This window comes from Dendrobates tinctorius, unplaced genomic scaffold, assembly GCF_039654945.1.
Source record: "Dendrobates tinctorius isolate UK_male_01 unplaced genomic scaffold, ASM3965494v1 ptg000024l, whole genome shotgun sequence".
Taxonomy (NCBI): Eukaryota; Metazoa; Chordata; class Amphibia; order Anura; family Dendrobatidae; genus Dendrobates; species Dendrobates tinctorius.
In genome coordinates, this window is record NW_027361692.1 from 4,962,244 (window position 1) to 4,983,593 (window position 21,350).

At 45.2% G+C, this 21,350-nt stretch overlaps 1 protein-coding gene across 1 annotated transcript in view; it reads left to right on the top strand.

Annotated features, from left to right (window-relative positions):
- The first annotated feature begins 8,415 nt into the window (after positions 1 to 8,415).
- The window catches only part of FILIP1 (filamin A interacting protein 1), a 227,538-nt gene continuing 214,603 nt past the window's right edge, over positions 8,416 to 21,350 (top strand). The window contains exon 1 of the mRNA XM_073569314.1: positions 8,416 to 8,776. The gene's annotated coding sequence lies outside the window, so the exon portion shown is untranslated. The remainder of the gene's footprint in view (positions 8,777 to 21,350) is intronic.

Sequence of the window (21,350 nt, forward strand, 5' to 3'; positions counted from 1 at the left end):
TAACCAAGGTACACATCGGGTTTCTAAGTGACGCACGCTGCTTAGAAACCTGATGTGTACCTTAGTTACCAGCTCCTTGCATCAGCGAGCTGGTAACTAATGTACGCAGCGACGCGCCCTCTCGGTGTCACTGGTGCTGATCCCTGTTGAAGCTGCCTGTTTGACAGCTCACCAGCGATCATGTAGTGACACACCAGCGATCCTGACAAGTTGATATCGTTGTCGGGATCGTTGGTGAGTCGCTATGTGTGACGGGGCCCTAAGAGCAGGAAGATAAGACTCTGCCTGCAGACCTGCCCCGGAGCACGAGCATCTCATTAACTGAAAATTTCTAACACTGATTACACAAGAACCACAAAATGGTTTTCTTCACCCCAGGTATAATTTTAATCAGTATAAGGCTGAGTTCACAAGTGGCGTTTTTTTCGCGTTTCCGTGGCGGTTTTAACCGCGCGATTTTGCCGCGAAAACGCGAAAAATAAGCATCCCCTGCATTCCTATGGGATTCCGCAATGCTGTGCTAATGCTGCGGTTTTTACCGCGGCGGAATCGCTTCACGGTAAAAACCGCAGCATGCTCATTAATTTTGCGGAATCGTGGCGATCCCGCACCCATAGGAATGCATTGTTCCGCTTACTTCCCGCATGTGGCTGTGCACACCATGCGGAAAGTAAGCAGAACATTTGCGGATGGTACCCACGGTCCGGAGGAGAGGAGACTGTCCTGTGGGCTGTGGGTACCATATCCCTGTAAAAAATAGAATTTAAAATAAAAAATATTGTTATTCTCACCTTCCGGCGTCCCGCGCAGCCTTCCCGCCTCTCTCCACGCTCTCGTTCCCAGTAATCCTTTGCGAAATTGCCCGCGATGACGTCCGTTCTCGCGGGATCGCGAAGTCTCGTGGTCATTCGCGCGACGTCATCGCGAATTACTGCGAGACATCGCGATCCCGCGAGAACGGACGTCATCGCAGGCATTTTCGCAAAGGATTACTGGGAACGGCTGCGCGGGACGTCGGAGGGTAAGAATAACACCATTTTTTCTTTTTTTTTACATTTTATCTTTTACTACTGATGCTGCATAGGCGGCCTCAGTAGTAAAAAGTTGGTCACACAGTCAAACACTATGTTTGACGAGTGTGACCAACCTGTCAATCAGTTCTCCAAGCGATGCTACAGATCGCTTGGAAAATGCTAGTATTTTGCAAGCTAAATACGCTTTTAAAATGCTAGTTTTTCCGCAGGAAAATCGCAGGAATTTAAAATGCGATTTTCCCGCGGAATGGAATTCCGGAATTCTCGCGGTAATTTCCGCGAGAGTTCCGGTACGTGTGAACGTAGCCTAACAGTGCCAATCTGACAGTGTTTCTAGTTTACTTAGCAAAATCCTGCTGGCAAAATCGCTTTAAAAGGGGTATTCCCATCTCCAAGATTCTATCCCAATATGTAGTAGGTGTAATAATAATAACATTAGCAAATACCTCCAATTAGAAATGTAGAATAGTTTTTCTAATTCGCTATGTTGATTACCCAATGTGCAGGGCATTACTGTAGCTTGGGAATCCATGGCTATGAACACTAACTAACTAACTAAATGTTACTATATGAATGGTCATAACCATGGATGCCTAATCTTCTACAATGCACTGAACATGGGGAAAGTGACATAGTGAATCAGAAGAACTACACTACATTTCTAGTTTGAGGTATTTGCTAATATTATTATGATTACCCTTACTACATATTGAAATAGATTTTTGACATTCGGAATACTTCTTTAAATGTTTACATTAATAAATAGGAAAAGTTTTTTTTTACAGTTAGAGCGGTGAGAGTGTGGAATGCTCTGCCACAAGGGGTAGTAACTCCAAAGACATACTGATAGGGAATTTAGATTGTGAGCCCCATCAGGGACAGTGATGATAATGTGTGCAAACTGTAAAGCGCTGCGGAATATGTTAGTGCTATATAAAAATAAAGATTATTATTATTATTATAGTAATGACATACACTTTAACAGCTTTTTAAAAAAAAGGCTGGATGTTTTCCTCAGCAGAAATGGCATTGTTGGATATAGATAATTTAGTGAAAAAGAATGTATAATTGGTAGAGAATGCTTGAACTTGATGGACCGTAGTCTTTTTTTTTTACCTTATGTAACTAACCTAAAAACCTCAAAAATGGCTGCTGCATAACCTGCCTTGAAATTTATACAGGCTATGTTAGTGTGGCGCCCCCAGGAGTATGGTCGCAACAATGGCATTGCCTTCCTCCTAGGAAGAGTGATGTCATGCCTGGAAGCAATGAAGGGTCTCTCTGTCAGTTAATCACTGCATGCAACACAGTTCCCACTCCGGGTCAGCAGAGGGAGCTCTGAACCCAGAACTGAGGGGAGGAGCTGGCTCTGGGGGCCAGGAAGGAGTGAGTCAGTTAGTGTGAGGTGGGTGTCATGTGCAGACGTGGAGGAGAAGAGCTGGGGAGACTGAGGAAAGTGCAGAGCTCAGTCCCAGTGATATCGCATGATCTGGAGCCTGGTCTCCAAGGGTGTATGGATACTAACAGTCCTGCACCAGAAACCAGAGTAATAGGAAGCTGTAGATGCCCTATTCTAACATAATCCTCGGAGGTACAACAGCGACAGGTGAGCCAAGAGAGATAGAGGGCTACGGCTGTCTGCCATGCGAGTGGAGTGTGGATAACGTCAGAAAGGAGGAACTCCAGTGTAACTCAGTACTGGGAGTACTTCATAGAGAGCGCTAGTAAGGAGACTGCACAACCCATCTGCCAGAGTGATTCCTGATTTGCTTTCAGGCTAACCAGCTCCTGTGCCATCTGTACTCAGGACCCTGGACTGCATTTGCTAAGTAAAGGTAAAGAAACTGCAACCTATTGTGTCCTTGCCTTCTTGCTGCAACCTCCCCGGCACTGCTACATCTCTGTGCCTGACACTGCACCTTCCTTCCCAACACCCATCTACACTGTCCTGGGACAACAGCCCTGCCTGTGGAGGGTTATAACATCTTGGTGCAGCACACCATCTGTCCCAGCGGATCTGTCTGCAGCGTCGGCTTAACATCTTCATTGCTGAACACCACAGGTGGCGTCACGAATCATCTATTCATAAACTTTATTCCATCACTTCACTCCCTTACATGGACGCCCAGGGCCACGGACCGGGTCACCGCTACTGTGACACTTCCCTGTGAAATACCGGCCCGGTACCAAATACCCCACTGCCCTGGCGGGCGATCCAATTTGGCATCACGAACAGGATGACGAGACCCGGTGTCACCGGGTTCTGTGTGCCTACAATTTATTGGACTTAACAGCTTGCGAAAATGTGCAGAATAACCAATTTGACAGACTGTAAAATGAATGCTAAAAATGCCGCCAGCGCGGAGAAGAAGGGCGTGACAACATGGGTGGTCCTAAGAAAAGACCGCGAACCGTCCTGGGCCTCCCCTGTCTGAACTTCTATGTGACAGCAACATGGCCCACCCCCCAAGGGGTTTGTATACTGTCTTGGTATGGAGGAGTAGGAAGAAGACGCCGCCCCCAGAAGGAGGAGCGAGAGCCGGTGGCGGGAAAAGAGTCCAGACAGGAAGAGAAAGGAGAGAACGCCATGATGGCAGGAGAGAGAGGCCTGAAGAGCGAAGGGAGGTTAAGCTGGACCTCCCCGGCGCAATGGCTGAAGGCTCCGATCTGACTTCCTATCTGGACCGTCCACAGCTGGAGGATGAGATAACCCGACTGACTCACGAACTGCGGCTGAAGCAGGAGGCACTTTGGATGAAGAAATGGTAGCACGCCCTGGAGGGGCCACCATCACCGGTACCCGCCACTGCTGCACCGGATCTCTTCCAGGCAAACCCTGTGGAGCTTGCGGTCGCTGCCATATCACCGGTAGCATCAATCACCGCCGCCCCGCTGTCACCGTTGCTGGGAGAGGTCTGCCAGGAGGAGTTGTCCGAGGGCCTGGGAGCCGAAGTGGAGGAAGAAGTAGAGCTCCCGCCTGGACCTGACGCGGCTGCACAGGTCCCGCCGGAGACCCCAGCGGACCCGGAGCCACCATCTGCTCCACCACCACCGACATCCGGACAGACTACCCCTGTGGATACCCCTGCAGCTGCCCACCGTCTCAAGCCTGCACCGGAGCCGGAACAACGCCAGGAGGCCCCAGGTACGTCTGCGGTCCCTGCACCTGGGAAGGCCCTGGGGTGTACACCCGTGGCAGCATCAGGACAGGTCGTGCTGGACCTTGTCTGGGACCGGGACTCTGACCCCTGGGGGGAACGCCTGAACCCCTAGCGGTAGTGCCCCTGTCCACCGTGGGTAGTGGCAGGCCCCAGGAAGAGGAAGATGAGACATGGGCTCGTTTCCAGGAGACCATCTGCCAGCTGGCAGCATAGCAGAGAGAGAGAACAAAGGAGATTGGCTGTGCAAGGCCCAGATCTGGACCGGAAAGAAATGGTCCGTACCGGTCACTGTGGTCCCCGGGACTCGGCAGGATGGGGACAGATACTGAATGTGAACCAAGAACGGGGGTTCGGTTTCATCACCGACCCCCAACGGATCTCCGACCTTTTCTTTAACCGGCGGGATGTGGAGTCACACCTGAGGAAGGGACACCCTGCTAGAGATCTGTAACCGGGGGAATATGTAACCTTCACCCGGCATGAAGGGTTAAGAGGTTGGTACGCCATGAATATCCGCTGCATCCTTGAGGATTCTATTGCAGCCTATAAGAAGGAGAAGGCGTATGTACCCCCAGCAGGAATGCCTCCGATGGTAGTGGTTGCACCTACCAACACCAGACAGGTTATGGTACAGGTAGCTACACCCGCTGTACCCCAGGCAGCAATTGCACCAGCTGCCACCACCTCGTCCTATGGAAACCTACCAGCAGGAAGAAGATGTCCAGAAGTGCTCCCCTGGAAGCAGTCAAGGAAACCAGCTTCCACCACCCCAGGAGGGGACCACCAACATTAAAGAACATACTAAAAACTAACTCTGTTACCCAGGAGGGTATTTGCACCATTGTGCCTTAAAGTTATTTTTGTTTATTCATCATGTTTTTCCAGTTTTGTCGCCCAGTTTTATTGGCAGCGTTTTCCTTACTGAACTGTGGAGATCATGGACACTGAATGATCCAGAACTTTAATGTATATAGTTGCACCTCTCTAGGTGCCCTCTCTTGGTTTTACATAGCTCTTTTAAGAATAAGGACTACCTCACTTGGAGCATAGCTCCTACCAAAAAGGACACTGCAAGAAATCCCGGCTGGGAGCGGTGTCCAGCACTTACAAGAATTATTGAAGTTTTGATGTGAAGTATTTTATAATGTGCCTTATGAAAGTATTAATAGAGAATAGCTTTTATATAGAATCTAGTTAATAGCAATGACTAATAGGAATGTTTTAATAAAGAGTATATATTGAAGTCTGAATAAAGATTGAAAATTTTAGGTGACGAACCAGGTAGCCACCGTTGTCACTTGGGCTTTTAGAAAGTAGTAAATGTGAAGAAAAAGAGAAAGTGAAGAAGAAATATGATAATGATAACACTTGAAAGTGGTAGTGTGTTCACTGCTAATAGCACTTTGAATTAGGAATTGTAGTAAGATATAGATAGTTAGTTAAAATGTTTGTAACGTTCAAGACTCAGTGCCTCCCACATTGGGATGTTTAGATAAGAACTGTTTATTAGCATTATAAAAATTTTGTATGTTCCTGTATTTGTCAATTTTTGTTTTCTTGCAGCCCACGGATGTGCTGTGTTTAATGGGGGGGTATGTGGCACCCCTGAGGGTTCAGTCACCACAGAGGTACTGCACCTCCTCCTGAGGTGTGGTACCTCAGCATTCAGGTAAGGTGGAGACACCTGACCACGCTCCAACACCTGCATCCCACACAACATAGTGTAGCAGAGCACCCTTTGGTGGCTCCCTGCTTGGAACACAAAGCATGCTGGGAGGTGGGTGGAGTTTAGTTTGCACTAAAAGAGTGGGAAGAGGATAGGATTTAGTTAGTTTGTCACAGGAGTCTGACGAGGTCAGTCTGTGAAAGGAGATCCCCAGAGTGGGATGGATGATGAAAGTGCTGCAGCCGACCTCAGTGATCTGGGTCCACTGGCACAAGAAAGGAACATCGATAGAAAGCCTGACTCTCCATAAGAAGGAAAGGATTGATACGGAACGTGAGGAGAATAAGAGAACAAGGACCAGGGTTAGAGGAGAACCCTTCCCAAGTTCTAAGCGCAAGGCCGGGGTCCGGTCCCCGAGGTTGTATGGATACTAATGGTCCTGCAGCAGACACCGGAGGAATAGAAGTAGTGACCACTTTATTCCCACACCAGACTTGGGGGCACAACAGCAACGTGTGTGAGCCAGGACTAGGTAGTAAGGAGTCCCCGAAGTAGGCTAAAGCTGTCTGCCGTACAAGTAGAGTTCATAGGAACATCTGACAGGAGGAACTCCAGTGTAACTCAGTACTGTGAGTACTTCACTCAAAGGCGCTAAGAGGGAGACGTTCAGAAAAGGCACATATGTTGGCGGAGTGTTGGAAAGGAGTACTTCATCTTGCCTGGAAGTTGGCTGAGCTCCTGACCCGGAGGACACGGCACGGATGCGGGCACCTGTACCACAACAGACTGTGAGTAAAGCTTTGGAACTACATGCCCTGGTGTCCTCCACTTATTCCTGCGTCAACCTGCCTGGCACTGCTATATCTCTCCTGCGCCCGACACTTCACCATCCAAGTGTCACTTCACCTACACTGCCCTGGGACTGCAGCCCTGCCTGTGGAGGGCTATAACATCATTGCTTTGCTACACCATCTGTCCCAGAGGATCTGTCTGCAGCGTCGGCTTAACATTTGCCGAACACCACAGGTGCCGTCACGAATCACTTATAAACTTTCACCACCATAAGCACACTGAAACAACCCCTTTTGCAATGGAGCCCCAGGGCCACGGACCGGGTCACTGCTGCCGTTACAACTCCCATTGAGAAGATCAACCGGCCCGGTACCGAGTACCCCACGGCCCTGGCGAGTGAGGGCGCTCCATTAGTCCTTGTTGATTGGCTGTGCTGTACCATGTGATGTAATAATTGCAATGAATTATAAGGAAGCCTGGATGGTTGTGCCTGAGGTCACGTGCGCTTTGTCTGCCTATTCCAAACTTCTGCAACATATAAAATGGTAGATGGCATTTTTTAAATTGAATCAAATTGTTTGAATTTGCCAAAACCGGTGAATTTCATAAAATTCGACACAAATTTGATTTGCATAAAGTCGATTTGTTAATCTCTACTTTTAACCAATTAAGAACTTGAGAGAACCCTTTTAATCAGTTGTGATGGAAAGGGGCTGGTTTAATCAATGAACCAGTTAGATAGCCTCGTTCAAAATATGGGAAGATACAACTCTACTTTATTGAAACAAATGACGAAGTGTAGGTGACCAGGTAGCAAGTCCAATGCTAAAAGCATCGGCCACCATTCAGAATTGAAGTATAATAGTAAGGGCTCATGCAGACATCAATAGATCTCGGTTTGGTCACGGACTATATATTTGAATGAGACTGTCATGCTCGGGTTAAGAGACTCGCGGCCAGTCCCCACAATGTGGTCTGTGACCTGACTGAGATCCACGGACCTCTCCATGAACAGTCCAGTCTAGTCCAGCAAGCCCTTAAAGCTAAGCATAAATAAAAAGCAATATTTACCATTAAAAGGCTATTCCCATCTCATAATATAATATTAATATTAGCAAATACCTATAATTAGAAATGTAGTATAGTGTTTCTGATTTGCTATGTCTCTGTCCTCATGTGAAGGCATTGCAGGACCTTAGGTATCCATGGTTATGACCACTAGCAACTAGCTGTCACTATATCAGTGCTCGTAACCATAGTTACCTAAGGTCCTGCAATGTCTGTACATGAGGAAAGAGACATAGCAAATCAGAAAAACTATACTACATTTCTAATTGCAGGTATTTGCTAATTATTACTTTTACGCCTAATACTTATTGGGATAGGATCTTGGAGATGGGAACACCCCTTTAATGCTAACTGTAAAGTAAGTACTGTGGCTAAAGATCGGCTCGTGTTCTCCTAAGGTTTTCTATCTATCTGCGTTGGCTTTGCCTGGAGAACACAAACTGATTATGAAGCTGATACTTGGCATAGACTTGTCAGAGAATAACTGCACGAGAAGCGAACGCTTCCCGCGCCCGTGGTAGGCGATATGTAAGCTAGCGATAAGGCGACTGCGCTTCGTTATATGAATAGTTGCCTGTAGTCTGGCAGTGAGCTCACTGGACAGTAATCTCAGGGACTCCACTGATAACTGCTTTACAACAGCAGCAAGAATGCTCCAGACTCCTCAGCTGTTGACAAGCCTGCCTGGCTGAGAACACCAGATATATATAGCGGCCGGCCACAGTCTGTAACAGAGCTTCAGAGACCAAAGGAGAGGAAACATTATCTGAGAGCCATTCTGCCAAACCCCAACAACACCCAGCAACAGTCTGAGGGAAAAGGCAAAGACTCCTCTCCAGCTCCCTGAGTGGGAGTATGTGACCTCCTCTTTGTATGACTGGGGCATCTGCCTACCACCAGTGGGTCCACAACAGTCCAGAGTGGGGCACATTCTCCTGGTGGATGTTGTCAATGTCAGAGCTTCACACATCATAGGACCCCAAGCTTTGTAAGAAAAGTCACCAGCAGCTGCGGCCGTGACCCCGACATTCACTGGTGCATCACTGAACAGACAGGTAAGGCAAGGGTGGTCTTCTGCAACCTGATATCGGTCATTCATATTGTATTGTAATTTATGTGTCCCATCTTATTATTTGTCTGTAATGTGGGGAAGATGTAGAAATGAAAGTTACTTACAATTTATGGGCTAGTATGTTATACATAACAATTGGGAATTTATGCTATTTTAGTTACATAGTAAATTACATTCTACAAATATATGATATGTTTACACACATATGCAAGAAATGACATGCAATACGCTACAAATACAGTTTTAAGAAGTCATATCAATTATTACAAGTGCCTCTTTATGAGCAAGAATTGAGACAATTTAGAGACAGGTATTGGATTAATTATAATTTAAGGGCTCGCACATAGCACTCATACCTGTGTTATTCTATGGGGCTGCTCACGTTCGATTTTTACTTGGGCCAAGTGGTCCGAGAAAAAAAATTGCTCCAAGCATGATTTGCCTCCGAGAGTCAGATGGCACTTGCCCATTCAAATCTATGGACAGGGGAAAAAAATTAGGCACACTCGGATGACATTCCAGTGCAGTTCAATTTTTATGGGCTGACATAATGGAAGAAGGTGGAGAAACTTTTTTTTCCACCTTCGAGAAAATGGGATCCCACCCTGATCAAACTCAGATCGGAGTGTGACTAACATATTCGGACCGATTTTCAGAAACAGATTCCCTCTGCAGGTGACATGTGTGAGGCACTCGGAAAGGTTTGGTGCTCTGATATCTGTCAGTGAGTTGAACCATTCTTGTTTACATCCAGGGGATGAAAATCTGTGTGACCACCTAATACTTCTCATAGCTGAGGGTTTGCACTCACTTTAGGCTATCCTCTGTCATCCAAACATGGAGTCCAGACTGATGTGTTTTATCTGTACTGATAAATTGTAGCTAATAATGGCTAGAGATTTATGCTCAGATGATCTCTTACTATTAGAGGATTATCTACACTGCATCTTTTGTACCAAACTCTGAACTTTATGACGTTAAAGTTTTCCAGTTCCAGAAAACCTTTATTTCCAACTACAGTTTGTTTTAAAAACTGTACCTTCTCACCCTGTGCTGGTCCAGGGTTAAGTCCCAGAAGTTGCCTCTGGTGTCTGTTATTGTCTGCACTGTTAGCCGCACGTCGACAGCGCTGCAGCCAATAACAGGGCTCACTAATTGGCTGCAGTGCTGTCGAAGAGACTTCCTTGCTTCAGACACCAGGAGCAGCAACAGAGACTCGGTGCTGGACCTGGGGAGGGTGAATAAACCATTGTTAATTAAAAAAATAAATAAATTGCAGCCGGGGATAGATGTTTTCCAGAAAACACTTTTAATTGGTTGTTTCGTGTCGGACATTGATTGTTTCCAAAATTATTGGAACATTTTGCTCTTTTAAGCTATTTATAAACTTATGAAACATTTAGGGGCTCACTGGCAGGTGAACACCTAATTACGCAGTGTAGTTCTCTGTAAACTAAACCAGCCGTACATATTAGATTGTTGTCGGCTGAACGATACTTTGGCTGATAGTTTGGCTGACAGCCTTCTCGGCTTCTCGGGTAAAAATGCCAGATGACGGTCTACTCCAGGTCTCCATGATCTTTTATCCGACCCCTGGGCAGATTCCCGGGGACCGCAGTGCTTGGGCCGGCAGCTGTATATTGACAGCCGCCGGCCTATTAATGTCTTCTTGCTCTGTGAGCCCGCACACGCAGCATTCACTACTGAGCACTGAGACGCAGGCAAAGAAAGACCAGTGTTCGCGTCAGCCCGTTTTTTGTGGGCGGAGTTAGTGAACGATTTGTATGACCCCCCGAGGGATGGTATATATTCAATATCCAAATGGCCCTTGGAAGACAAAAAGATTCCCCACCACTGGTCTACTCACTTCTTTTAACCACTTAGCGTTTTTGGAAACCTGAAACAATTAAAAGACACTCAAAAGTCTGACCATATAAATAGTAAGTCATTTTTACATAGAAATGAACAAGCAGTTTATTTTGAGTGTTTTCTGAGCACATTTTAGGTGGTTTTCATAGCGGACCGGCTGAAAATCCGCTGAAAAATCTATTGAACATAGCCAATGAGCCTGTTTGGCATAAATGCAAATAAAAAGGTCCTATCAAATATAAAACGCATCCGTAGGGCTCCATTCATACAACATAGTGTTGCTCTGTAGCTACGACACGTTCCGGGATGTGGTGTGCTCCACATGGGAATTACACACCGCTACCAAGAAGCTGTACGGTAATTTACCAAAATGAGCTAAATAAATGTGATCCTAAAAAAACTCCAGCGGCCCCTGCTTGACCCTCACCATAAGTAAAGGACTCAGGAGGTATTCATCTAGGGAGTTCATTATCGATTTGGCATCAAAAAGTTGCAAATTTTGATGCATTCTTGTTTTGTGCTAAATTTGTGACACACACTTTTTACTTCTTTCAACATTTTTGAAAAGTGGGCGCATTCTGCACATGGTTAGCTATGCAAATAAGTCCTAAGCTAGATGTATGAAATGCGTTTTTGATTTTTTTTAAAGGACACCTGTTTTGTCAGAAAATGTTATTGCTCTGCAGATATGGGGCTAATCTGCACCTAAATGGCATTCAGGTAAAGCAGTGTGGTCACAACACTGAAAGGGGGGGCCGGGAATGATCTTCATTCCTCCCAGCAACCTCCAGCTTTCAGTCATAAAGGCGCGGCTTCAATCACCAATTAGTCCTGACTGAAAGCCGGCTGTGCACTGATGCGCTGCTGAAAGACTACAGGATCTGCGGAGGGGCTGTGGCAGAGACGAATACCCTGCTCACAGTCCTGCCCAATGCACATAGTTATAGTAATAAGAAAACTTTAAATCCTAATTGCACAAAATCCAACTGATTTCTTTGCCATAGGAACTATTTTAATCAGTATCACGGTGCCAATATGGCCATGTGTGTACTTTACTGAGAAAAATCCTGGTGACAGATTCTAGTATATTTTCTCTGAACCGCTCCACTTGGCTGCAATTGTGGCCATAGCGCGGGCAGCATGAATCAGGTAGGTTCCCTTTAAGATTTGTTTTGCGTTAGATTCTCAAAGTCACCATTGACTTGGTATGAAAATATATTTAATAGAAACATGAAAACTGTACCTGAGTCTGTGTCATACTTCATATGATTGTGAGAACACATTTCCTTTGGTTTTCTGCAGATCTGTCTTCTCGGCGTGCACTGACCAATGTACCATTATGTAATGTGCACGTCATGAGTAAATTAAGGCGAGGAGGCATTATCCAGTTCTAAGTACAGATACTGTAATTTGTTTCTGCTTCCACATTCCAGACATTACCACAGAAGAATCCTTATCATTCTGCTACAAGATAAGTGAAGAGGAAAAATTCTAGAGCAGGTGCCAAGAGATGTGGGTGCTAGCAAATACCACCAAACAGATGATGTGCTTTTCAGAATAGGGTCATTAATTATTAAATACCATCTATTGGTAAGATCACATTTGTGAAAAGCCTTTCATCTCTTATGAGGATGTTTTGACAGACAGATAAGTGTTTTCATGTAGAAAAAGGCATTTATTATATTATCCCTTGCAAAACTTTGGGTTTGTCTAGACTGCTTTTACATAAATAATTCTTTTAGCCAAAGTATCCAGTGTTTGAGTTGTGGACATTTCTTAAACTATTTCAAGGGTAATTAAAGTACGATCCTGAAAAGTAGACCCACTTCTGTAGTGTTTACATGCTGTAATAGGACATGGCAAAGGGGGTGTCTTCATGAGTCAACCCCATTAAAGCATATCACTCAAATCTTCCGTTATGTCCAGAAGTCCTGAAGGAGTCGTAAAGTCTCCCGAGTTTAATTGAAACACAGAAATCAGCAATTACGGAAGTTTTCTGGTGTCCCAGGGGTTCGAAGATCAAGGTGTAAAAGTGGGGGGGGTGGAGATGGAATATATGTGGAGGGGCATGTTCGTTATCTGGTGTGACTATGACATAAAATTTCCCATGGTGCTCATTGCACACTATAAGGCTATGTGCACACGTCCGGAATTCTCGCGTATTTTATGTGTTTTTGCCGCGTTTTTTCACGGCGTAAACAATGCGAAAATGCATAAAATAAGCAAGCCATTGTAGTCAATGGCATTCCGCACATGCTGTGCTAATGCTGCGTATTTTTCCGCAGCAAAATCGCATCGCGGAACATAGGAATGCATTGTTCTGCTTACTTTCCACATGTGACTATGCCCACCATGCGTAAAGTAAGCCGAAAATGTGCGGATGGTACCCAGGGTCTGGAGGAGAGGAGATTCTCCTCCAGGTCCTGGGTACCATATCTCTGTAAAAAAAAGAATTAAAATAAAAAATGGTGTTATTCTCACCTTTCGGCATCCCTCGCAGCATCCCCAGGCCTCAGCGATGCTCCCACCAACTCCCGTTCCCAACGATGCCTTGCGACAATGACTTTTGAGGACGTAGCAGTCTCGCGAGACCGCTAGGTCCTCAAAGGTCATTGTCACAAGGCATCGCTGGGAACAGGACTTGCCGGGAGCATTGCTGAGGCCTGGGGACGCTGCGTGGGACGCTGGAAGGTGAGAATAACACGATTTTTTATTTTAATTCTTTTCACGACAGCTATGACTGGGCGGCTAACTTGCAAGGATATGATTTGTTTACGGGGGATCGTAAAAAAAGGAAAGGGGGTGGAGTCTGTCTATATATAAAGTCCACTTTAAAGCCCACACTAAGAGAAGATATACAAGAGGGAAATGAAGAGGTGGAGTCTCTATGGGTGGAGATACAAGGAGGGAAAAGTAATAAAATCCTCATAGGGGTTTGTTATAAGCCACCAAATATAACAGAAACCACTGAAAATGTATTATTGAAACAAATAGACAAAGCAGCAAATCACAATGAGGTGATTATTATGGGGGACTTCAACTTCCCCGACATAGACTGGGAAACTGAAACCTGCGTATCTCAGAAAGGAACCAATTTCTGTCAGTGACCAAGGATAGTTATCTGTCACAAGTTGTGCAGGGCCCAACTAGAGGGACAGCCCTTCTGGACTTAATTTTAAGCAACAGGCCAGATAGAATAACAGAAGTACGAGTCGATGGGCACCTAGGGAACAGTGACTACAATATAATACAATTCCACTTGTCCTTCAGTAAGATGCCCTGGAAGGGGGTTACAAAAACTCTGAATTTCAGGAAAGCAAAGTTTGATCAGCTTAGAGAGGACCTTCGCCGAATTGATTGGGACAATGTCCTCAAAAATAGGAGCACAGAAAATAAATGGGAAATTATATAAACAGTATATAAACAGTAAAATGATTAAAATTGATGGTGTCGGCCCTTTAAAGAACAATGAGGATGAAATAATAGAGAGCGATGAGGGAAAAGCAAATGTTTTTAATACTTTTTTCTCAACAGTGTTCACACAGGAAAAGGATTTGCCAGGGGAAATCAAGAGTGATAATGTAAACTCCCCATTAAGTATTACCTGCCTGACCCAGGAAGAAGTGCAGAACCGCCTTAGTAAGATTAAAATTGACAAATCACCAGGCCCTGATGGCATTCACCCTCGGGTATTAAGGGAGTTAAGTAATGTGATAGACAGGCCTCTATTCCTTATATTTAAGACTCTATAGAAACAGGGTCTGTTCCTTGTGACTATGTAAGGTAGTTAACACAAAGGAGGACAGTTTGCAACTACAGACAGATTTGAGTAAATTGGAGAATTGGGCTGAAAAATGGCAAATGAGGTTTAACACAGATAAGTGTAAGGTTATGCACATGGGAAGGAGAAACAGATGCTACAATTACTTACTAAATGGGAAACTGCTGGGGAAATCAGACATGGAACAAGACTTTGGCATCTTAGTCAATAAGAAGCTAAATTGGAGTGCCCAGTGTCAGGCAGCTGCCACCAAAGCAAATAGGGTCATGGGATGCATTAGACGAGGTCTGGGGACACGAGATGAAAACATAATTCTCCCTCTGTACAAATCACTCGTCAGACCACACTTGGAGTATTGTGTGCAATTTTGGACGCTGGTGCTCAAGAAAGACATTACTGCACTTGAAAGGGTTCAAAGGCGGCTACTAAAATGATAAATGGAGTTGGTTCACTACAATACCCAGAAAGGTTATCAAAATTAGGTCTATTTACTCTAGAAAAGAGAAGACTTAGGGGAGACTTAATATATATGTACAAGTATATCAGAGGGCAATACAGATATCTCTCCAATGAACTGTTTGTACCGAGGACTGTGACAAGAACAAGGGGGCATTCTCTTCATTTGGAGGAAAGACAATTTCTGCACCAGCATAGAAGAGGGTTCTTCACTGTAAGAGCAGTGAGACTCTGGAATTCTCTTCCTGAGGAAGTGGTGATGGCCAACTCACTGAATGAATTTAAGAAAGGAATGGTTGCTTTTCTTGTAACAGTATAGAAGGTTACAAATAACATAATATTATAGGTAGATGGTTGACCCAGCTTAGGGGAAGGAATTTTTTTCCCTATGGAGAAAATTGGCTTCTACTCTGTGAGTTTTTTGCCTTCCCCAGGATCAACAATGCAGAACAGCTGCACTAAAAATAGGCTGAACTAGATGGATATAAGGTCTTCCGTCAGCCTTCAAAACTATCTTACTATCTTCAAAAGTTGGTAAAGATTATTTAAAGGGGATTTCTACTTTTAGGAAGGTAGACCCCAAATCCTCTAAAATAACAGACATAGCAAGTATTTACCCTCTATAGGTCTAGTACCAGGTCCCCGCCGCTGCCAGGGTCTTGGTGTCTTGGCCGCAGCCTGTCAACGTGATGTCACTATTGTAGTCCAAACACCGAGACCCAAACATCAGCAAGAAGCCAGCGCTGGACCCGGAGAGGGGGGAGTACCTGCTTTGTTGGTTATTTTAGGTATTTTAGTGCATTTTGGGGTCCAGCCTGGAACAAAGAATTAATTTACAGGGATTTTACGGTTTTAGTTGTCGGTAAAGCTGATTAAATGTCTGAGATTGTATAGATTGTTGTAAGATAGTTGTTTTACAATTGAATTCAACAGGTTATTGTGTAATGTGCTGCAGAGGGGTAGTCGTGATCGAGCTGCAGTCTGGTTGCGCTCTATAGCACTTTTACAGACAATGGGTGTCCCAGTCCTAGTATGCTGTAGGATGTGGGGTGCATAACACTAACTTGTAGGCCTCAGGCCTCCGCTGCCTCCAGGTTTCCATCTTCAGGAGCCGCCGCACACAATGAATGGGACCCCAGGTTCTTTGAAACAGTCAAACTTTTTTAAACAGTCCACATTCATCATGTGAATACAAGTAGGGTACGGCACAGCAATGCAGACGTCCTTCCTCCTTAGCACAACTCTTGTTGTGTTCTGCCACTTGTTCATTCTGGACTATCCCCAAGCCCGTTGACTTCATGAGCCATAGGGATTTGTTCTCCAGTACTGCAGTGCACCTGGGTTCAGCCACCTTCCCCTCATGTAATTCCACGTCCACTGACCTTGTGATGTTGAAAGACCAGGCCACATGAACTTGAATCCGCTCAACACTTCACTGACTGACACTGAACTCTAACCAGGAAGTTCCCCCCTCTTTATCAGCACTCATGCCCTCCCACTGTGCTAATCCTAACCTTAACCATTTTCTATCTAATATGCTAACCTGTTCTAAATCCTACACTGTTCTAAGCTTATCCTTATGCTATATTCACATTATACTCTAACATTTTATATGCTGTACATCATCGTAATATATTATATCTTATTACAGTAGACACACATTACTTCAAATATTAAACGGAGTGATGGTATTCACATAGTGAGTCTGTTGTCTTCAGGGGCAGGCATAGAGTAAGGCAGTTCACATCCCTACATTCCTCCCCTCTTTAAACATGGCCGTCCTTACCACTCTAGGGCCTGGAAGACAACACACAGCATGCAACAATCACTTATAAAACATTTAAATTGTTAGGCTATGTGCACACGATGTGGATTGGTTGCGATTCCACAGCTTTTTTTCTGCTCGGAATTGTACCAAAAACGCAAAGGATTCCTAAAGCAAGGTTAATCAATGAGAATCTAAAATTGTTGTGTACACTGTGCAGAAATTTCCGTCCTGATTCACAGCGTTTTATTTTCCACAGAATGTCAATTCTTTTGGCGGATCTGCAGCGGTTTTCACCCATTGACTTCCACTGAGGCACCCAAATCTGCAGCAAAAACGCAGATGTAACAAGGTTTGCGGACTTGCTGCAGATTTACTGCAGATTTAGTGTGGATTTGATGTGGATTTGGTGCCAGAAACACAGCAGATTTGTTAAAGGACATGATGTCAGAAGGAGGAAGAGTGTGTGGGTAGAGAATCTAGAATAGAGCCTATCTTGTTTGAAGCACATCAGCAATGGAGGTTGGACTTGAAAATGACATCATTTTTTTTAATAATATAACTTTATTTAGCTAACAATTCTGCAGACAATTCCACATACAAATCTGCATGTAAATCCACATAAACACATGAAATCTGCACAAAAAACGTATGGAATTTCCACTGCCTTTTCTGCCAAGAGATGTAGAAACCGCGCAGAAATTTCCGCAAGCAAATCCGCAACATGCATACTTAGCCTTAGTCTTTTCTCTTCTGGGATATAGAGTGTCCATTGCTGGTGAGTACACTGATCTTCAAAGAGCACAAATTCCTAGGCCCATTGGCTAACTTTACAACCACCCAACAGTCCTTGGGCACATACCATATCCTTCTCCTCCAAGGAAACAAGTAACCAATGTCCATCCGAGTCCATGTTCCCCATCCGAGTCCATGTTCCAGAAAACAATGCCCTTAGACTCACACAGTAACAGTTGCCTGACAGTCCTCAGACATAGTCCAGTTTCTTCATAGACCTGCATGACCCTGGTCTCACGAACTTGGAGATCCTGACGCCACGTGTCTAAGTTCCTGGTAATCATGGGGCCATTGCCCAATACAGCAACAGCTCCAGTAGTTCTGGAGCACAGTCCATACAGTCCCTCATCCATCTTTTAAGACAAGGGTGCAATTAATGCAGTCTTGACCCGTCTCAATCCTCTGGTCGTCCGTTTCCATTCCTCACCTCCTCCTTTCGTGAACAGCAGTCCCTTTAAGTTGCACAGTCCATAGGGACAGAAAAGTTCAGCAGTGTATTTAGATGCATCGAGGGTGGGTGGGTGGGGGTAATTTCATGGAATCACATTTGCTTAACAGTTTAGATCTTGTTTACGTGTAGCGTAAATGTTGCATATTTTCTGCTGTTTTTTTTTGCACAAAAATTCTGCTGTGTTTAACTGTCCAAGCAAAGTGAATGGGATTTCTTGAGAACTACGTCCACCATGCGTCTAAAGATGCTGCTGAGCTGTGAGGTTTTGGTGCTTTTTTTCCTCTCTTGTCTGCTATTTGAAATCTAAAAAAACACATGTAAAAACCTGCGGTTACCTTTTTAAGTGCAGAATCAAAACTTTTCTGTACTGTAAAAAACACATTAAAAACACGACTTCACATCTGCACTAAAAACACATTAACTAAAGGGGAGAAGATGGTTTTTAAGTAGTTTGGTGCAAATCCTGTAGAAAACAAAAAAAAACTCACAATATTTCTGTAATGTTTGAACATGGACTACAGACACAAAAAAGCCAAATGTCGTATAGTGAAGCTACATAAAAATGAGAAAGTTCTGGTGGCCCCGTGTCACGACTCTGTTATCTTGGGGCCAGTGTCACGGAGTGACTGGCCCAGTATGACACGACCAAACAATTGGTCGGTAACCAAAAAATACAGCAACTCAAAGCCGATGGAATAGGCGAGAGGAAGGCCCTGACAATATGGAACCAGAGACGATCACCTCCTGAGCTCCAACCTGAGCCTGTCCCTGCTCTTACCTATCACCCTAAGCAGGTCCTTACCCCTGCCGACGTCAGGATACCTCGTCCCTAAACTGTCACCTCAAACTGCCCTTGCTAGTGCGCTGGCCGGCTTAGGACGCTAGCCTAGCCACTACTGCTAACAAACACAAGGGCAGGGGAACAGACACAGAAAGGACAAGGTAACAAAAGTACAGCACTTAGCTTAAGCACCACTCCAAACTCCACACCACAGATAGCACAGCAACAGGACTCCAATACACCACGCTTGGCTGAACACCAGAGAGCTGCTTCTGCCTGGTCAGTATCCAGAAAGGACCTGTATCACCAACAGTCAGCAGATACATCAGGTGACATTTTGAAAGAAAGGTGGGAATGGTCACCTCAGATATCAGCAAACTCAGCAGCAATGTAATTACATCAGCTGTTCACCGGGAGGGAAAAACTGACATTTACCCCCGATGGCCTGAAAGGAAAAGTTTTAATATAAAAAGCCAAATCTGCCACAGATCCAAAAATGGATTGTGACAGCCAGGGGCTCCTGCCTGTGCTTAATGCTAGGGGCGCCCTAGCTATCCCTGTTCCTCAGATTACTTCTAATGGTGAAGACGAAGGGGCCATGTAGCTTGCTGAGCTCCTGAATCCGCTCTCAGTCTGTTCCCTTCCCCCACTCAGGAAAGAGGGGAGTAGTAATGTAGTAGTGTATGGCTATACAACAACCAGACTAACAAGGTAATATGAGCAGGGATAAACAAAAATACCAATCATACAAAAATGCCCTCACAAACAACAGATGGAGACACTGGGAGTCACAGATGCGAAAAAGCAAAGTAGGAGAAGGCTGCTAAAAGTAACTTGCAAAATTTAATATAAAGTGAAGTGCTTCTAATCAGGGTAAGAGTAGGAGAAATAAGACGACGCGGTCTTCTGGCTCTTCTCTGTTGCGGCAACCCCGTGATACTCCGACTGTGAATGAATGAACAAAAAAATAAATTTGCAGGTCCCTACTAGAGATAAACGGGATGCACAGATAATGTTGCGCCAGCTCTAGCTACCGTATATACTCGAATATAAGTCGAGATTTTCAGCCCAAAAAATTGGGCTGAAAGTCCCCCTCTCGACTTATATTCGAGTCATATACAAAGGGGTCGGATGGGGCGGATGTGTCAGGTCATACTTACCCGTCCTGACGCTGTCTTGAGCCCCCAGCTTCTCCCCGTGCTCTCTCTTCCTGCCTTCAGCGGTCACGTGGTGCCGCTCATTAAAACTCATCAATATGCGCATATTGATGAGTTTTAATGAGCGGCACCACGTGACCGCTGAAGGCAGGAAGAGAGAGCGCGGAGAAGCTGGGGGCTCAAGACAGCGTCAGGACGGGTAAGTATAGCGATACTCACCTGTCCTGCATCCATGGCTGCTTGCTGCTGTCTGTCATCGGTCAGTGACTTCAGACAGCAGAGGGCGCGGTGACATGGTTAATGCGCGCCGCGCCCCCTGCAGTCTGAACGTCACTGACTGATGACGTGCAGATAGCGGTGAGCAGCCATGGACGCAGGACAGGTGAGAATCTGACACCCAGCGACGGAGAGGTGAGTATGTCATTTTTTTAATTTTTACATGCAGCAGCAGCAGCGGCAGCACATGGGGGAATAATCGAAGGAGCTTCTTATGGGGGCAGCATATGGGGGAACAATATGGAGCTTCTTGTGGGGGCAGCATATGGGGGAACAATATGGAGCTTCTAATGGGGGCAGTATATGGGGGAACAATATATGGAGCTTCTTATGGGGGGCAGCATATGGGGGAATAATCTGGAGCTTCTTGTGGGGGCAGCATATGGGGGAATAATCTGGAGCTTCTTGTGGGGGCAGCATATGGGGGAATAATCTATGGAGTTTCTTCTGAGGACACCATATGGGGGAATAATCTATGGAGCATTTCCCACCCTAGACTTATACTCGAGTCAATAAGTTCTCCCAGTTTTTTGTGGCAAAATTAGGGGGGTCGACTTATACTCGGATCGACTTATACTCGAGTATATACGGTAATTAAAAGCTGTACTTGGGACGCCGGAAGGTTAGAGGTTCGTCCAGCAGCCAGGTAACACTAATATGGATGCTGGACCAGAGTCCCCTGGAAAATTTGCTGAATGTTCCTCACTGCCACCACCCCTCTGAAATTTCCTCCTGCCAGGGGAGAAAGAAATGGTAAATAGGCGTGGATTGGGGTGTGGCCAGGGGCATGGCCAAAATTACAATCAGGATTTGTCTCTCCTTGTGTGTTTCAAAAATTGGGAGGTATGCCTGTGCTGTCCTACGCTTATCCTTATGCTATATGCACATTATGCTCTAACACTCTATATACTGTACATTATCATAATGCATTACAGTAGACTCAGGTTACTTCACATAGGAAAAAAACGCACGACAGTATTCACACAGTGCATCTATTGTCTTCAGGGGGAAGAGGGTAAGACTATCCACATCCCTACATTTTTATGGCATTATTGCCAATGGCTACAACTATAGAGTAATGAAAAGAAGGTTTCATGTAAACCAATGCTCTGAAGTCTGGTTGCTAGTACGTTTCAGCACCCAGGAGGGCTCAGCCAGGTTCTTGTGTTGGACAGAATGTCCCATGTAATGTGCCTGACTGTGTTTACATCTTGCAGCGAAGGAAT